This window comes from Ascaphus truei, chromosome 14 (assembly GCF_040206685.1).
Source record: "Ascaphus truei isolate aAscTru1 chromosome 14, aAscTru1.hap1, whole genome shotgun sequence".
Taxonomy (NCBI): domain Eukaryota; kingdom Metazoa; phylum Chordata; class Amphibia; order Anura; family Ascaphidae; genus Ascaphus; species Ascaphus truei.
The window spans coordinates 24,843,611-24,862,052 of record NC_134496.1 but is presented as its reverse complement, the minus strand read 5'-3'; the positions used below and the strand labels follow the sequence as shown (position 1 = coordinate 24,862,052).

At 43.4% G+C, this 18,442-nt stretch overlaps 1 protein-coding gene across 3 annotated transcripts in view; it reads left to right on the top strand.

The window, feature by feature from the left end:
• The window catches only part of IRS1 (insulin receptor substrate 1), a 43,108-nt gene that overhangs the window by 12,722 nt on the left and 11,944 nt on the right, over positions 1-18,442 (top strand). Inside the window, exon 1 of one of the 3 annotated variants that reach the window (XR_012787984.1) lies at positions 15,668-18,395. The exons of the other annotated variants lie outside the window; for them this stretch is intronic. The gene's annotated coding sequence lies outside the window, so the exon portion shown is untranslated. Of the gene's footprint in view, positions 1-15,667; positions 18,396-18,442 lie in introns of those variants that run through there. 3 annotated transcript variants of the gene reach the window in all.

Sequence of the window (18,442 nt, the reverse complement as noted above, 5' to 3'; positions counted from 1 at the left end):
GCTACCCTCGCTTTGTAATTACCTGTGATGTACAAAGTAGCAGGGCAGGAGAGGAATGTGGTTTCCATCATGTAATTACTGGGGGGTGGGGGGAATTGACACTAAACAGTATCCACCACATGGTAATTACTTAATGGAAAATTAACACCAATGTTTCTTCTGCTTATGGAACGGAGACCCCATGCCACTAGATCAGGAGTGGCCAACTCCAGTCAAGGGCCATCAACCGGTCAGGTTCTCAGGAGTTCCCTGCTTCAGCACAGATGGCTTAATCAATGGCTCTATCGAAGTCCTGAGCCACCTGTGCTGTAGCACTTGAGGACTGGCGTTGCCCACCCTTGCACTAGATACTAGAACAGCAACGATTCCCAAACTGGTGCACAATATCATACAAAGTGTATCCCATATTCTCATAGTTTATATGTTTCTTGTGGCTGTGGGACCAGGGGGTGGAGCGGCGGCAGAGGGGAAACTAGGACAGTATCCAAAGGTATTTTTAAACTTGGATTGCAATTGGATAGCTAGAACGTAGGGGATATAATAGATTGAGGTAGGATAATGGCAAAGCTAATATAAATAGTTGGAACGGGAAGGTTTTGTACTTTTGTTATGGTGGCACAGAACGAAAGGAAACTGCAGTACAGAATCCACTCTATGAATTAGGCCTTCTGTTGGATGTTACTCAAAGCCCGAGTGCAGAAATGGATAGTACAGTGTGTGTGTGTGTGTGTGTGTGTGTGTGTATGTCTCTATCTATCCATCTATCTCTCATAAGTGGCAAGATACCACTTCTTGCTCTAAGCCACACAAATTAAAACTATTACATTTAACTTAATTTGTGCCTTTTGCAAATCATCCCAAACAACCTAAAATGTATATATAAAAATAAGATGGAGGGCACATAAGCTTGTATTTACTTATTTATATGCTGCAGAGCTTGAAGATTTATTGATGTGCAATTTTCTGATGATTGACATATCTGGGTCACATCCTTAGAAGATGTGTTGAGAGATTTATCCTTAAGTAGCTGGTAGATGTTCTGTTTCCCCCCCCCCATGCTTTGCCGTAAAGAATATTTTATTATAGCATCAGCTTTCACAATTTTAACCTTTCTGATTTTAGCATGATTTTAAAGAGTCTTATTTTATCAATCAAATGTACTGTGTACACCTCTTACCTGTATTAGTTCAGTTTTTATCCCCCCAACAGGGGTTCCTGGGAGCCCTTGGGTTCCCTGTGCATCCCTAAAGGTTCCCTGCAATTTTCAGGCCATTGGAAATTGTACAAAATACAGAAGAAGCGTTTACAATGCATCTGATCTCAGACACACTATTAGAGAGGGTTGGGGTTCCTTACAATGTATCTGATCTCAGACGCGCTATTAGAGAGGGTTGGGGTTCCTTACAATGCATCTGATCTCAGACACACTATTAGAGAGGGTTGGGGTTCATTATAATACACCTGATCTCCGACACGCTATTAGAGTGGGTTGGATTTCCTCAGAATTTCACAATAAAGTTATAGGGTTGCTTACCCCCAAAAAGTTGGAAACCACTGTATTAGTTGACACAGCAGTTGAGCACCAGCCATGGAATGTCTATGTATTGTGTGATCATACGGAAGACTGCTGCCTCCATGTCCTTCCTGTTCCTCCATCAATCACTCCTATGATTGTGTCCGTAGTGCTATTATGTTAGTTACTTCCTTATTGCAAGTTCAGGAAGCATGAGAAAAGTGAATCTTGGCATCTGAGGCGCCTTGATCCCAGCTTCTGGTCCTACTTCCAGTATAGATTTCTTATGTGAAGGAAATAGGTCATGCGGTTATGAAATAAGAATCATAAACAACACGATAAAATAAAACCATCTGTTGCTGTCTTTTTTTTTTTTTGGATTCATAATCCTAAATAATCCTCGCTTTGGGAATCAAACCAACAAATTCCATGGAATATACAAACAGATGGAGCAAGACTTGTGCTGCGGCCACGCATGGTCGCAGCACCAACATAGTAATGTTACGGGATCCCATAGAGAAGCATTGACAAATCCGCCTCCCCCAACGCGATTTGCAGCAGGCGCTGACCCGGCGGACGTTTTCTAGTTCGGCCGCAGTGCCGGGGACAGCAAGTTTTGCTATATCTACATGCACACTGTTTTTGCTGGGTGCTAATGCCTAACTAGAGGTGAAATGCTACAGAGGTCGTTCCATAAAGGGCAAAGATTAGGGCTGACAAATGAGTAATACAATTCTTCAATTCTCTTTCCAAGACCGCAGATTGGGAGAAATTCACAAGAGGGGAAAAAAAGGTATAATAAGTTCTACCTCTTGGAGGCAATCCTTAGTAAATTCTATATACGCCAACGCGGCCGTACAGGCCATTTTTGGTTAAAAAGCCCATTGAGGTCGGGGAGATTTTTGCCACAAAATGGTAGATTTAGAGTATTTTTTTTTTTTTTAAAGTGACCCCCCCCCCCTGTTGTCTTGGGCCCCAGAAAAGCAGTCTACGGCCCTGTCTGGTATGGCCACTCACTCACAAATACATATACACATACATATACACACATACATACATATACACTCGCACACACAAATATAAGGGATATGTGCCGAACACGCACCTTCACAATCAAACGTCACTGTATTTTATCAATCAAATTGTGCTTTCATGTTTATATTTATGGCATGAAACACAGAGTGTCAAAACACACAGAAGTTTCACTTATAATGCTTGGCACACTTGTTTTTTTTTTTTTTTAATGGAACCCTTTTGCTGCATAGGTGGCCGACTCTAGTCCTCAATGGCCACCAACAAGCCTGGTTTTTAGGATATCCCTGCTTCAGCACTGACGGAACCACTTGTGCTGAAGCAGGGATATCCCCAATACCTGGCTTGGTGGTGGACCTTGAGGACAGGAGTTGACCAGCCCAGCTTTGGTGTGAATTAACCTTCTTAAAAATTCTGCGACTCAAACTCTCTTGGTGGTTCTGCAGCCTATGTCTGCCACACATGCGGTCGGCATCCCAGTTTATATCAGGGCTTCCAAACGCTGACAGCCAGCTGCAGATTTGCATCCAACCTGCGGCTTCCCAATTAGTGCGATGTCTCAGACGCCAGAGAAAAGTCCTCATTGCTGCCGAGCGTTTGTCAGGCAGACAGCGGCAGTACCTGCTGCCGCATATATGATGAAAAGAGGTAATCTCTTAATAATTAATCTGCTCGGAGGATCTCTTTAAGGTCGCGCGCGGGCTGCAGCCACGCACCTTGAGACAGAACGTCAGCTCATTTTTCTCTGCTTATCCAGACAAAGCCATTGTTGCATTGGTCTCCAGGCATTAATAACCAATATATTATGCCACTTCTGAAAGTTCTCTTACTTTGCTATTTCTTGCCTCCGAGCTTATAGGAAGTTCCTGAGGCACCAGTGAAATGACCTACTGACCAATTTTATCAGTCTGTAAACATTTTAATTTACTTTTTTTTTTTAAATGGTAAAATAAACTAAAAAGCACGGTTATCTGTAGGATCTAATCTAAAATTGTATTAATGGCATATGTCAATATCCTATATTTCAGCACCCCCAGGGAAGAGACTTCTGAGGGCTCATGTGTTAACATCCCCCCGCCCCCCACATGTCGATCCACTAAATGCTATTATAATGTACACAGCACCTGCATATTTCTTATAGGATTTAATGCACATACAAAGCTAGGCTCATTGAGTGTCGGATTAAGGAAAGTTAGCTGCAGACTCGAAGTCTTTGTGATCAGGAATAAATTAGATCAGCCGCATGTGGTTCCTCCGGACAGGCAGTACTTGGATTGTAGGATAGATTAGTACAGAGCTAGATATGAGTCAAGCTAACATTTAATTGTCAAACACTGTCAAATATGAGCCTGCCGTTTAACTTCTTTAATTCCCTTTGGAGCATGCAAAAAAAACCTGTTTATATTTAACATCTTCTCTATTAATTCTCTTTTGTCTCTCGCACGCTCTCTCTTCTCTCGTGTTTAACCTTGTATCCATTTGGCAATAGAGGGGGTTATTATTATTATAAAAAAAAAAATTGTTGCTAGCCTAACCTTCCAATGCAGAATTGCAACTTGCATGGGTCGTGGTACACGCGCTGATTTTGTTGGGGCCTCCTACTGAAGACCAAAAACTGCAGTGATTTGCAAGATCAACACTTATATTTAGCATAGTGTCAGAAAAACTGCAGCAAATATTGCTGTGATCAGGATGCAGCGAGGAAGCTTTGTGCAGCTTGGAGGTGTGGCAGTGCATCTTTCAGTGCCAAAGAGGCCAACCGTGTACACTGCAGTGCTATGCGCTTCTCTCCTCTCTATTACTGAAGGGGTTAAACAGTGCTGCCGCAGAGCATAAAGGTGTAACTTTGGCATGCTTTCTCTCCCAGGCATGTGAACTTCTAGCTAGGAATGTGCCTCAGTACCGAAGAGCGAGCAGTTTTTGGCGCTGCTTAGCCCACGGGGGCTTGAAACTCAGGAGAGGAATGTTATTGTGTCTTCAAAGCTTGTTTCACACAAGCCTTTGTCGGGCCGGATCTGTGGGGCAGAGGTTTGCTATTATCAGGCACACACAAAGCCCCTCCAGCTCCCATTCTGATCTAATTGGGTGGCGATGTCTATTCATCCCCAGGGCTCATTCAGTGGGATATTGCATTGAAATCTGATTTAGTGACTCATCCTTGAATGGTAGGTGCTTTTTATTTTCTATTTTATTACATTTTCTTTAATCAAAGAGCGTTTTTTTCCGTGCCGGAACATTTTATTTATTTATTCTCCACGATCTCCAATTATTATGAAATGTAAGTGTTTGCAGGACCGGTGTTGATGATATAATCCGGACAGCACTATTTCCATTTAGAAAACACATGTTGGACTCTCTCAAACTCTCCCGGTTGCAAATCCAGGACACGACGATGCCGCCAGATTCGTCAATCCTGTACCACTTTCTGCGGTTAGTGGTCAAGGCAAAGAGGCGAGGTACAGGAGGGAAGCCTATTTCAGAGAAAGCATAGTGCTAGAACAAGAAGTCCTGCTCTGAAGTTGGGGGCGACAAGCTATGCCGCAGGGTGGCCACCAACAGGTCAGTTTTTCAGGATATCCCTGCTTCAGCACAGGTGGCTCAATCGGTGCCTCAGTCGAAAACTGAACTTCCTGAAAACCTGACCTGTTGGTAGCCCTGGAGGACTGGGGTTGCCACACCCCTGGGCTAGGAGGAAATGTGAGGAAGTACTTCATAGAAAAGGTAGTGGGTTCATGGTCTAGGCTCCCAACAGCTAGTGGAGCCTAATACTTTAAGGGAGTGACACAATGCTTGGGATTAAACATGAAAGAACTCAAAGGATCTAATGCAGGGGTGGCCAACTCCAGTCCTCAAGGGCCACCAACATATCAGGTTGTCTGGATATCCCAGCTTCAGCACAGGTGGCTCAGTCATTATGATTGAACCACCTGTGCTGAAGCAGGGATATCCTGACAAACTGACCTGTTGGTGGCCCTTGAGGACTGGAGTTGGCCACCCATGATCTAATGGTATCAGCAAATGGGAGAATCGCAGGACTGTGGGGGCCCAAGTGGGTTTTATTAAACGTCAGTTTCTAGGTTACTTTGTTTCTGTATAAAGCACAATTACATCAGTAATTCTCCAAAGTAGAAAACCACTGCACCCTTTTCATAATAAAGTAGCAGGTTATGATGGATTAGGCTACGACCTACAGTTGAAAGCCACGTTGTGAGGTCTGTAGGGGAGCAATGGGATGCGGAGGGGGTCATGGCGGGGCTTATCTGCCCTTTCATTGGTTGCGCACCGACCACGTGATCGCGGCACGGGAAGACAAAATTCTTGTCTTTCCTGCCAGCGTATGCGTCACAGCGCTTTGCGCGCCCACATGGCCACTGGAGCCTGCCCCATAGCGCATGCCGCAGCCTACACTTCCCAAATTGCACAAGGCTGCTGCTTTCTTCTTTTTTTCTTTTCTTTTTAGTACTATTTTTTCTAATGGTGTGAGAGGATTAGGTGTATGTTTGTGTATTTATATACTACTGTATGACACGCTTCTACAGCTCCAAAACACAAGTCTTTACTCTTTGGTGTGGATCAACTTCTCCGCACCACTTGATTTCTATGATCTTGACTCATAAAGTTGTACATACAGTAACCCCGCTGCAGGACGTTCTTCCAGTCACCTTCGTCACGCTCCCTGGAGCTGTCGGCTAACTGGATCAGCTGGGTCATTGATGCCTCTTGCTATATGTATATACACATTTTGATGATAACTATATATCACATTTCTAAATATAGACATTCAGAAATAATGTCTTGTAATTTCTCCACATAAACGTTTTATTTGCTAAATTATAGGCTTGTCAATTGGAGAAATTAGGCTATGGTACCGTGGATCACTCGGGGATTATGTGAATGCCAAGTGACCCATATTTACTAACAGCCCATTGATGTGAATAGGTTGTCTTCTAATGCCAGGAATTCAGGAATAGCCCCGCTACGTTTATTATATTCTGTTATATGGCCATCGTCCTTTTTTTTTTTTTTTTTACAGAGCTCGGACTTTTCCCACCTACTAGTAACCACCTTGTCTGCAAGATGTGCACTCGCATCCTTTCTATGCTGTAACCCAGCCGGGCCTCCCACGTAAATAATCTCGCTCTTTGCACCGCTGCTGAAACAAGAAGGGAAAGGCTTTGTATGCTGCTGAGCCAATACAAAGAACACTGATACCGCTACACATTTCTATCATGTTGCCCGTATTTTTTCCCTATTACATATGAAATAAGTTTCCAGTACAGCACAGAGTATAAAAGTGAACTAACCAAGAGAGCAGGCGTGCGAGTCCTAGCATTGCTTGCGTATAACTGCGACAGTGGCTTAAAGCCAATACACCTTAATGGCAGTCCAACGCTTAGGCCGAGTCCATAGAAGGACAGGCCGCGCTGAGCCGTGCGGACGCTCGGCGCTGAGCCCCTGCATCCTCAGTGAGGATGCCTTGAGAGGGGGCTCACGCGAGCGTCCGCAGGCGTGCTGAGGCGCTGGATTTTTCAGCCGACAGCCAAGCTGTTTTTCAGCAGCGTCAACGTCACGGCGCCGTGATGTTGACGTCGGTGCATCGCGGGCGATTGGCCCAGCGACGTCACTGCCCTGCCTCCCTCAGTCCCCCCCCCCGCCTCCGATCGCGTCCGCTGGCTCGCCTGCATGGGCATGAAATCGCGTAGATTTCAGCAGGCAAGCCTCAGCGTCAGCGCGGTCCAGCCCTGCTTCCCCTTCTATGGCCCTAGCCTTACATCTATTGTCCTGCTATTATGGTATTCTCGGTAGGTGGTAACTTTCACACTTGTGCCTCAGAGAAATCCGACTGCATATTTACAGTATTGCTCAAGAATACACCTATCCTATCCGCCTATCCTCCTTGTAATTGCTTTAACGACACCTTTGGGACTAAATTCTCCATTCATAGAAAGAATCCACTGCCACTTGTTTTCGGTAACCGGTACTGCTCCCGGTCTTCTGCTTCATTTCAGAAACTCGCATTGTAAGTGGTTACCCTACGACAGTGTTAACACCTTCGCTGCCGGGCCAGTGCGCCGCAGGTCCCTGGCAGAGAGGGAGTTAAAATGGAAATGTCAAGTGTGCCGTATTCTGCATATACCCACCCCCTCTTTGCTGCTCTTTCTAGCAGTAAAAGCGTTAATGTGTTTGGCTCTTTTGGTTGCCAAATGGTTAATTTCACTGCTTTTAACTGGAAAAACCTTCCTGGCACATATTGTGTCTTGTTTAAACAACCTCCCTTTTCCTTCGTTATAACTCGCTCATTCAGTTTGCAAAAGTTGAGTATTTTTCTGACCTCCACCCTTTCTAAACAGTCTGACCTTGAATTCCTAGACGGCATTACACATTTTGTGAGTTTTTTGTGTCCTCGTTTCATCTTCCTTCCAAACTTTGGCAGTAAATACCCTGATCCCAGGCCAGAGTAGACACACACAAGGCTATGATTAAGTTAGGGCTATTCTAATGCAATTAACTGTGCATCAACTGGTCTCATTGCCTTTTCTAGGGCTCAGGAGCAGGCAGTCTTGTGTCTTGACAAAGACGCCAAAACCTCCGCCACTAAATACGTTATAATTACCGGTAACCTGTAAACAGGATTGATGTAAATTGGCTCCTAACGCTTCTTAATTAGTTAAGTGGAGGGGGGGGAGGGGAGAGGGGGGTGTCTGTCTCTTAAGCAATGTCTTGTGCAGAAAAATGTTACTTTTATTTTACAAAAAATAGTTAATTGTTTACAGGGTAAGAGCAGTGCTTTGATCAAAGGACACAAAGAACATCAAGGACAGTTCGTATTCTGTTTCTGGAACCGCCTAGTAATTGGCATCTTTTAAGCAAAGTGAAGGGGGGGGAAGCTTCAAATGGGCTAGTGTTGGTCAATACAGTGATTAGCCCACTTTGTACCCTATTAACCCTTTGAGTGCCGGAGGGGCCGTGGCAGCATAGATCGCCTCCTTGAGGACTGGAGTTGGCCACCCCTGTGTTAGATCCCTGTAGGTAGAAAGCTTAATTTCCTACCCCCCACCCCCCGCCTAGTAACTTGTTGTGATCGAAGCTGAGCCTAATGTAATACAGTTGAACTGTATTGGAATTTAGACTGTAAACATCGTTCTGGAGTGCACATGTTTGGCTCCGTGTGCAGCCACGATGGCTGTGAGCTGGAAACCCCAAGGGGGGGCTTTACTTTTCAAAATGTGTCCTCAAACGTGAGGTCACGCAGCTGATGGAAGCTCTGTGCGATTTTGGAAAAACGATACACGGGGAAAGCAGGGAGCAGCGAAGAATTTCATGGCCTCGGGCCACAGCTCACAGCTATCCGATAGCTCTCTCCGCCCCCACAAAGCTCAGAGGTTTTAGCATAAACTGGATGTTCTGGAGAAAGATCTTGCGAATGCCTGCAGAGGCAAATAGCTTCATGAAGAGGGGATGCCATTGAGACTATTTTAAAGCAAAAAGTTGCTCCGTTGCAGGAGTTCTGTTGGCCTGAACACTGTATACTGCAAATTAATTGCTACTGCCTAATGCTGCTGATTTTATTGTAAGCTCTGATATACAGTATCACTCACCCCTAGTGAGAGTAGTAGAGGCATGTAACGTATTACTTTGCAAAGTGTTGAACCCCGTTAGAAGGGTTTAAGCACTATTTGGGATTCTTATTTCCATTCATCGTAGTTGAAGGCGTTCTCAAACTGTCCCTGAGAATGATCATGCAGCATTGTACAATAGTAATAAGTTGTTCGGTGCTGGGAATCCCTGTAGGATGGCTGCAATAATGTAGAACCGTTTTGTTTATTTATTTTTTAATAAAGCCACTACCCCATGCACAGCACTTCAGTAAAAATGCAGAGAAATAACACAAACACAATATAGGGAATTACATATACAATCAGCGATTGTAAGTATATAATGATGTTTTTAATGATCTCATCCCTGATTTGTATTGTGTGTATCCTTGTATTACGTTTTACTGTTTTTTACTGGAAAGTGCTCTGTACATGGGGGTAGATCTTTTAACTCTAAATTATTTCATTAAAATCTGTTTCTACTTTAGAGTTATTTTTTCACAAGTACAATTTTGTAGGGAACCCCCCCCCCTTTTAAACCAAATATATACGAACATGCTGATTAAAGATTAATGAACGTCTACCGTCAATGTTTCATTCAGTACACTGGATCTTTAGTTAAATCACTGTACTTGGGTAAGCTTAAAGTTGTACTAGGAGTGCTGCGTTTTGAGCATCATTTCAAAAACAATCATTGCAAATTTCATACAGACCTGAGCATAGAAAATGATGGGTGCAACTTGAAATGCCCTGATAGATCCTAATAGGACCAGTGGCGCTATACTAAACCTAATAACCGGAGGGGGAAATGGAACGTATTGCTACAAAAACATTTTAGTTGCAGAAGCCACAGAAAGGGGAATAATAATAATAATAGCATGTTCTTGTATAGCGCTGCTAATTGTACGCAGCGCTTTACAGAGACATTTTGTAGGCACAGGTCCCTGCCGGTAGAGCTTACAATCCTATGTTTTTAAGAAGAGATGTATTTGCTTTAATGTGTGCACAATGTGGGCAGAGCATCTAGGGAAGCACAGAATGTGGTGGTTTAAAAGATTTATAGGATCTCACATTGGGTCATCCCGCCCCACCCCTATTGTAGTAAAGGATTTGCACTGGGAAGAACATCTGGAACGGGACAGTGCTGGGAGGCATGCTCGTGATGAAAGGAATCCCATTTGGCAATGGCTTTTCCAGTTGATTTGACCCTTTGCATTAGTTGAAGGAAGTTATGCATTAGGAATATTCTCTTTCTTATTTAGAAATACTAACGAGCCCTACTGGTTATCCTAATATCCCTGCCTTTCCCTATGTTGCAGCTCTTGTACATCCATTCTAGCTTCTAAGTGAATTGAGGCCTCTCTCAGCTTCAAGCACCTTAAAACCTAGCATCAAATACACTCTTTACGATTAACATAATTTCTTCATTCATACTAATGTTCTTCAGTTCACGTTGGCGACATAGCGTAGCCTAGGGTTTGGTGATATACCGATATATATCGAAATATCGTGATAACAGAATCTCCTGGTGTGCCCATATGAGAAATTACATGTTATTGCAATATTTCGGGATGAGCGGTGCAGTGAAAGTGGCTTTGAAGCTGCCGCTGTGTTGTCTCTCTGCTCTAGTAAATATAAAGACAATGCATTTATTTTGAAAACACGTTTTATTTCTATTTACTAGACGAAAACCATACTGGATCAGCACTCGCTTGGCCTGATGAAGGAGCTATGAGGCCTTGAAACATTGCTCTATTTTGCACACAAAAGTGTGTCTGCTTACTTTTCCTCTCCTTGTGTGTGATTTTATTTTATTTTTCTGTTTTGCTGCTTATTTTGATGAATTAAACTTGGTAAGATCAAAAGGAAAATGTAAATCCTTCATTTTCTTTGATTTACTTTTGGAGTGCTGATGCAGTATGGTTTTTGTGTAGTTGTATAGATGTAGGATCATAGCGCCTCCAGCTGAATTATAGTAGACAGGGTGAGTGCTAGTTCATTATTTTTATTTTAATAAATTTATTGTGATACATATTATCATGATAAATGTCTTAATAGCGTTGCATGTATTATATATATATATATATATATATATATATATATATATATATTATACACACACAGACACACACACACACTATATGTATATATATATATATGTATGTATATATGTATACTATACCGTGTTAGCCGAGCTTAATAATAAAAAACGAATACAGTAGATGATACCATTCTGTGGCTAACAAAATGCTTTTATTTGTGCTCGCACCCACACACATATACACACCCAGATACACACGGTGTTCGGGTTGCAGAGATTTGTAGTCTGTGAGGTTGTATCTGTGTGGTGGTTTTTAAGTTCTGTAACCACGGCTATCTGACGCGTGGCACAAACTGTGCTGTTTTGCGGTTTTGCTTGTAATGTTTTTGGCACGGGTCTTCGGCTCTGTTCTTCCCAGGGTAAAAACGTTCAGAACCCGGCATGCCTCTCTGAAGGCTGTAAAACCACAAAATGATATAAACGGAAAGAGCTGAGAAAAATGCAGCAATTGCGATGAAAAGAAAACTTAACTTAAAAATAGGCCGACTAGAGCAGTACAAAGCAGCTGGGAGAGCTATGTAGCAGACCCTGCTTTTAGATAACATTCATGATCTCAATTCCATGTCTAGATTTGTTTACTGAAAAATGTACGTTCTTAAGGAATCCTTTTTTGAGGCTTGTAAATGAAAAAAATGTAAAGAGCAAACGTCCCTCGGAATGTGCAGTGTGTTTTTTTTTTATATATATATACAATTTTAGCTCCTGCTACGTTTTCTGTTTGGAAACAGTATCTGAGTGCAGTCCGTTCTGTGTCCTCGCGATGCCTTTATCAGCAAAGTTTAGCCGTCCCTCTGGGCAGGAAACTCCCTTAATCTGCCGACCGGTCTCTCGGCAAAGGTGCTGGGTAAGAGTGTTGCCACTTGGGTATATAAATACAAAAACAGCCATTTTTGCTGGCATAGGTGTTAAGCACACTTCTACCGAAAGTACATGGAGTGGAGAGAGCTGTGAGTGTATGTGAAATACCGTAGAATGTGTATAACTGCTAAAGTAACCTTGATTGAACATCTACAGTCGGGATAGCCAACTCCAGTTCTCAAGAGCCACCAATAGATTTTCAGGATATCCCAGCTTCAGCACAGGTGGCTCAAGCAGAGGCTCAGTCTTTGACTGAGTCACCTGTGCTGACGCAGGGATATCCTGAAAACCTGACCTGTGGGTGGCCTTTGAGAACTGGAGTTGGCCACCCTTGATCTGTAGGGAATCCATTAAATTCGCACACCACCACAGACGGTTATATACCCGATTTTATACTTGTAAAACATTTCTAACACTATCAAGACTGTTAATGGGATATTCTACCCTGGCATTGCCGTGTAAATCAGTATAGTTTCTGTTGTCGGGAGGGGAGCAACAAGTCACAGATGAGGTTTGGTTAAAGGCATTGTCCGTGATTGTAGGTCAAATTAGAATTTTTTATTATCCGTTAACATGTCTTATCGGTATATCCTTATTCCTCGCCTGTAAGTAGCTTGTCCTGACCACCCTCTCCTCCTCTGGGCTCCTACGCAGATTTAGGTATGTAACAAACTCTCGGGAGGTGGTCGTACCAAGTGCCTTTTGATGCATCTCTGGAAAGGGCTATAGCTAACGCAGGGGGCTTCCCAAATTCAGCCACCGAGGCCAGTTTCCCAGAAGGACCTACAACTAGGCGACTTGTCTCCATGATTATTCGAGCTAGGTTACTTACTTAAAGTGGCAACCACAGCTGTTCTTTTAAGTTTAAAATCCAATTAAATTTTTTACCCACTATACGAAGTAGGGATTCTTCCTGAGTTAAAGTGTGCTAAATTACACACACACACACACACACACACACACACACACACACACACACACACACACACACACACACACACACACACACTTGTGTTTTTTCTCTTGTCACTGCCCTTTCCATGCGTATCCATATCGTACCTACGCACAATTTAGATTTATTTTCCACGGTGCCCATTTCAGCTGCTAACTTTAGCTGCACATAAACAACACACGGTGCAGGCTGGAGGGATTGGTTTTCATAGCGGCAGCAGGCGGAAAACTCCCAGAGCCCTGAAAAAGGGCAGCCGCACCGGCCACTGACCAAGCACAGCATTGTGTTGCACTGTGAGATTGCAACGTGTGTGTGTCTCACTCTTATTACACACCTATGTTTTTCTCCACGTTACTATGTACACAGTAAGGAAGAAGCTAGGTGCACTCAATTATGGTGAAGAACCCTCACAGGTGCTCAGAAAGCCTCGGCGAGTTTGGGGTATGGTAAATCCTGGGGAGAAAGAAAATGGCACTCCAGTGGTATTGGCCAAAAAAAATGTTTTAGTCTTGCAAAAGTAAAAAGCATCAACGTTTCCGTCTAACGTAGTGTTGTCATCTGTCTTCGCAGGATTTACCATGTACAAAGTGCCAGTGTGTGACCTTTTTAGCTCACTATCCTAAAACAGGTTGGAACGAAGTATTCCTAGATAGGAGCCACACGCCGTGCAAAAGGCAGTAAACGCAAAAGTAATCTTGGGGGGGCGTAGCGGTACCGTACTGTGTTTAAAGATAATTTCTTGGTGCTTGTTGGGCAAAGGTCTTCAAATGTGCTCTGCAAACAATTTTGCGATTTTTCTTAGTTTCTTAGTAGAATTACACCACTTTTCGCCAGATATTTGCAAAAATTGCTTTGTTCAAAGGGTGATGTGAAAAAAGGATAGGGATATATATATATATAGATATAGATATAGATAGATATGTGTGTGTGTGGTTATCAGTACCGTGTTAGCCGAGTTTAATTATAAAAAATGAATAGACGATACCGTTCTGTGGCGAACGAAATGCTTTTTAGCTTCATTTGAGTGCGGTACAATGTGGTATCTTCCATATTTTGATGTACAGTTATCAGTACCGTGTTAGCCGAGCTTAATGCATTTCTTTAGCCACCGAACGGTATTGTCTCTTCGTTTTTGATTTTATATCATATCTATCCTATTGGGGGGGAAGTAGGGGGCTCGTGAATTTGAAACTTGCTATATGCAGCTCAGATGACCACCTGATTCCAGAGTTGCTTACCACTAAAAGTGACGGTACCATCCCATCCAGGGGAAAGAAAATGGAGGTTTAAAGAACGATGGAAACTGCTGCTTTATTACATTTGATTCACTGGCAAAGAGACAGAAATACCCCTAAGGCCTCGGGCATAGACACTTTGCCCGTGCAGAGGCGCGCTGAGGCTCAGGGAAAGCGGTGCTTTCCCTGGCCTTAGAGCGCGCGCCGTCCATGGGCGTGTCTGGGGGCAGGCCAGTGACGTCACGGAGCTGGTTCGCCCTCATTGGGCGAACCGCCCACGTGATCGGCCCTGCGCTCTGGCGAGCGCCAAATCTGAAATCTTGGTAAGACACACGCTTCCGCATGCGTGTGGAAGCCCCTGCTAAAGCCGCTCTCATTGTGGCTGCAGGGGCTCAGTGCTGAGCGTGAGCGCGCCTCAGCACGGATCAGCAAGGCTGATCCTACTATGTTCCAGGCCTAACGTGTACACACACATACACACGGCTCTCTCCTGCACGCACGCATGCATTCTTCTACCAAGGTGTGTTTAATGCCGTTCGGACGTTGTGTTGGAGTGATACTTTAAATGTTGAAACATTTAAGGAGTATCTACTAATTAAATTGGAAGCATGCCAAGGGCTACGTAAACATGTCAAGACTACTGGCAAAGTCGCATTCCCACCTCTTCAGCAGTACAGGAGTTAATTGTCATTTGGAGACAGTATTGTGTGCACATGTTTTTACATAGCGGTGCTGATTGCATCAACCAAAATAAATGGATGCATACCTGTATATAAGGTGTAGTACATGGTGAGCGATCACTATAAACAAGGGGTGGCCAACTCCAGCCCTCAAGGGCCACCAATAGGCCAGGTATTGGGGATATCCCTGCTTCAGCACTGGTAGCTGTCATTTTGATTGAGCCACCTGTGCTGAATCAGGGATATTCTTAAAACCTGATCTGTTTGGTGGCCCTTGAGGACTGGAGTTGGCCACCCCTGCTACAAACCTTCTCTTGCGTCCAAAAACCATGTGTAAAGAAATGTGACTGGACACACAGTGGGTGAGCGCTTTCACCTTTTATAGGAGCTGTACTGCAATTTGACTGCAGCTCTGCAGAGAGATGCCTCCCGGCGGACAGGGCTATACACGTGCCTCCTTGCCATGTGATTTCCCCATTCATGATCCGTTTAGGAATAAATGAGCAGGCAGAGCGCAACGTCAGGGAATCGGGGAAGGGGGCCCGCATCGGTTCTGGGCATGATGTCAGGCAGCTGCTAATCAGTGTTTAACGTTTCAGAACATGTCCCAGCTGGTATGACTCTGGAAGTACGTCCCGTGCATGTGTGTTGTGCATTACAGATCTTGCCTCTAATACAACGCGAGGGGGGGGGGGGGGGGAGGAAATTGGCCAAACCAGCATTTTTATTTTATTTTTAGCCATTGAATACAGTTTGGATATTAAACCCAATGAGATCTATAACTCCCTGAGTTATAAATGGGCTTTTTACCCACGAGGGAAGAGATGTTTAGGAATAGAACGTAATACGATTTTTAGGAACGATAAACCGTGTGGTTTTACCCAGAACCATTTGCAGCATTGCTGTCCGTTGTTCAGGGTCTCTATCATAGTTGGTGAATTTTAAGACACTTGATCTGGGGTGAACTTGACACACACTTGTGCGATCTTCCTAAGCATGTAAATATCCACCAAATAATCGAATTGTGCCACGGCTGCTCCATATATCCAGATGTTTCGCCTCTTCTTCTTTTTTTGCCTCCAGCCCTTAAGTGTAATTAATGAATAGTTATAGTCCATTTCCGCTTCTTCTCTCTCTCTCCCACCCCCCAACCCCACCCCCTTCACCATCCTTGTGAGTGGTTTAAAAATAATGGAGCTGTCACACACCCAGGCCCGCATGCGTTTGAGGTTAGAGAAGTGCGTCATATTCCTCCAACTGGCAGCTTTCCAAGAGCAGAGAGGGCTCCGAAACAGGCCGTTGAGAAACTAGGGGAGGGGTTGGCTGGGACCCCCCTCTGCTTCACTTTGTGCGTAACTTTATCCCAAGAGCACTTCAGCTTCTTTCAAAGTCAAAGCTAGGAAGCAGCGTGCTTGTGATGTCCAAGTGTTAAACCGAGTTATAAATGTCCCCTGTTTTAATGACTTTCTCAGTGACTGTTCATGGATTGTATTCTCCAGGGGGGTGAGCTAAGGTATTGATCCTTAAAAGAACAAACACAGCTTAGATGAACGCATGTTCCTCAAGGTGCAGTCCTGCTTACCTGCAAGCGTTGGAGCTGCAATAAAGTCCTCCGTTATCATATTTAACACAACGTTTTTTTTTTTTTTTTCCCCTATCTGATCTGTTAAAGATTTTATCTATCCAGGACCTGTAAATAAAAATCCCCACTTGTGGCGCATTTGCAGGTCTCGGACAGATCTGCAACCCTGCCTTTCCGAATATCGCTTAGCATACCGTGCTTTCACTGCAGCCAGGGATTCTGGGTAATGACATGCAAATAATCACAGTGTGTCACTCTCTTTTCTTCATATCCATTTTACCATGGGCCCCTATAAGCGTATGCTTGCCGTATCACACAGCTTTTCAGCACAGCCTGGGTTAAAGGATTACGAAGTAAAGAGTGACACATTGTGCCGATTTGCATGTCATTACCCAGAAGCCTTGGCTGCAGTGTATGATGAGATAATGGGGAGAGGCAGGGTTGCAGACCTCAGACATGCGAATGTGCTCACACGTGATATTTGTATTTACTGTCCTTCCTTCCTTTTTTTTTTTTTTTTTTTACACACCATAACTTTTTTTTAGTATCTGGTTTTATCCAGGAACTTAAAATAGTCACAATAAAATATACGGTATGTAATGTTTTTGCTTGGGGTTTGCAACTCGCAGGCAAGGCTGCTGTGGGGATATTCCAAATTCACTCGCACAGCCATATTTTTTTTTTTTTTTATAAACCCACGAATATCAATTTTTGCAGCAATATATCTCAAACAATAAAATAGGGAAGAAATTCACAACAAAGTACGTGATCGGGATAAACAGGTGATTTCTTAAAAAAAGAATAAAACAAATATTAAATTAGTGGAACTGCACATTTCAAATGCCCTTTTATTTTTTTCCAAGTCTGATCTTTAATTGCCGATGTTTTTATGAATACTGTGCTGACCACTTGGGGCTTGTAAAATGGTCACTGAGATCACAGATTGTTACACTTCTCTGTACAGGTTAACAAAAGGCATCAATCAAACCATTGATTTACTAGAGGAAAACTGGAATGTCGACCTTAAAGCTGAACGATGTAATGGTAACTTTAAGACTTCCAGGAATTTCCTGATCGTATGCTGTTTTTAGGATGCATTGGATTTATATTGGACTAGCACATTCTCTTGCTTCTTTTTATTTTTTAATAGAAGCAAATATCAACCTCAAGTATGCTCTGTACTGGCCAGGAACACAAGTGGCTGTATGTAGCTGAGCCGTTCTGTCTGTTAACCCCATATCTGCCAGTAACTAGCTGGCGAAACGAATGCTGCAACAATTGTTACGTCGCAGTGATCAGGGCTGAGCTGGATTGCAGATAAAATGGCTGTTTTGCAGAAACATCGATAATATCATGTATAAGGCATTGTGTGTGTGTGTGTGTGTGTGTGTGTTTCAAGTTTTTCTATTTTTCAGAGATATTGTGGTAAATTAATATTACGCGTGGGTATTTTTAAAATGTTACCATTAAGCGCTATCCAAAGCCGCTTTTGTTCTTTGTGGCTGCCTCCCCTTTTAAAAGCTTTTGAGTGCTCCAGTATAGCGATGATGGAAAGCAGGTACTAAATGGTACCACAGATCAGCTATTTCATCTGGTTCTACCCTATAGAGTCTGTTTCCTACGAGGAGTTACTTGCTAGTGAGCCAACGCCTGCCCCATTTGAACTTTTAAGAAAGGTGTAAACAGTAACATTGGGATAAACCAATCACACAGCAAGGTTTTAATCTACAAAGGGAACACATTGCTAAGGCAGTAAATGTTAACAAGCAACCCGCAGAAGACAGCTGCTTTCTGTTATTCTCCGACTCGTGGTGGCTTCCAATGAGAAGGTTCGGAGTTCTACAGGGTACACTTTCTCATCATGGAGTTTTAATGTTGTGGTGATTGTTTGGC